Source organism: Leptodactylus fuscus, chromosome 2, assembly GCF_031893055.1.
Source record: "Leptodactylus fuscus isolate aLepFus1 chromosome 2, aLepFus1.hap2, whole genome shotgun sequence".
Classification (NCBI taxonomy): Eukaryota; Metazoa; Chordata; class Amphibia; order Anura; family Leptodactylidae; genus Leptodactylus; species Leptodactylus fuscus.
Window position 1 is genome coordinate 221,051,622 of NC_134266.1, and position 1,540 is coordinate 221,053,161.

Consider the following 1,540-nt stretch of genomic DNA (forward strand, 5'->3'; position numbering starts at 1 on the left):
CTCAGCAGTTCGATGGGACGCCACATAATGAGTGTACTGTTGGTGTTGATGATCCGCCTGCTCCGGCGTTTCGACAGCCGTCATGCTGCTGAACTCATTCCTCGCGCTGTGCCCATGATTGTTGCGGTATCTCAGCAGTTTGCTGGGACACCATATAATGAGCGTGTTGTTGGTGCTGATGATACCCATCAGCTCCGATTGAGGAGAACTCTGACTTCATGAAGCCATGTCATTTACTGGGATAAAAAGTGGCCTATATTTTAATCGAGGTTACAATCCATCTATGTGCCGAATTTCATCCAAATCCATTCAGCCATTTTTGCGTGATTGTGTTTGTTACTCACAAACTTTCACATTAATATTAGTAGGAGGAAGTAGGATATTGTTTAATGCTGTGCTATCCCTTGATGTGCATCTTATTTGGTGGGGGTGTCATACCAGCATCAGTGCCTTGGCTGTCCTGTAGTCTTATCTTCTTCATCCAGGGCAACCATGTTCAGCCTTTCTTCCCCACAGATGCCATTAGTAATACATAACCATGCAAGTGCCATCCTAAGAGCAAATGTGTCCATCACATGAATTACTACCTTCAGGAGGAAAAGCCAGTCTGGCAGTTAAGAAGTGCACAGAGCAATGGGAAATTTAGCTTTCACTAGTGAAACAGTCACAGTCTCCTTTAGTAGGAACCACAAACTATGCACATCGTAGGCTGAAAATGTAATAAAGCTACTGTGCGGATCTAGGAATTACGGGAACACAGGAGATGGGGAAGTTACTTTGCACATGCTTTTTTTCACATGGTTGCTCAAGTTAAAAAAGATAAAAAAAATTCTTGCAGCGCTTTTCACATGTTTTCCTTTGTGGACTTTGTCCCTATTACACCAATACAAAAAAATACCAGCATTTCTGTAGGTATAATTGCTGCAAATTTATAAAAACTCTATGAGTTTTGAAATAGCAGCATTTGCAGTACGGATATTTTTCTGCATGTTTTGTGCTGCCAAATTGCGGCTTTCGCAACATGGGGCCCACAATTTTAGTCACTGACAAATCTGAGCAGTACCAAAATGTTTTTTGATGCACTATAGAAGTCTATCAATCAGTGGTGGATCACAATCTGACTTTAAAATAAAGTGAAGACCAAAGACTGTTCTTGAATAAAAGTATGATTTTCTCTTTCCATGAAATTAAGGAATAAAATGACTAAAGACAGTATATGTACTGCTACACATGCACTGAAAGCCTCATATCAAGATGGAGACAGAACTGAACCATATGCAGCAGTCCTAACAAGAGTCCTATTCTGTGTTGCTGTAAAATGCGTGTAATCATGAAATCCCATAGTTTACCTACATGATATCGTGACATCTATTAAAGACTCAACATTCCAAATGCAGAATGTGAAAATTATTTTTTCACTGGATATAAGTCAGTTGGCAATTATTTGTATCATTTTAAAACACGGATGTTTACATGTCACTCTTACGTTGCTGTGTTTTGTATATATGTAATTTAATAAAAGACAAAAAAATCCAAGTAG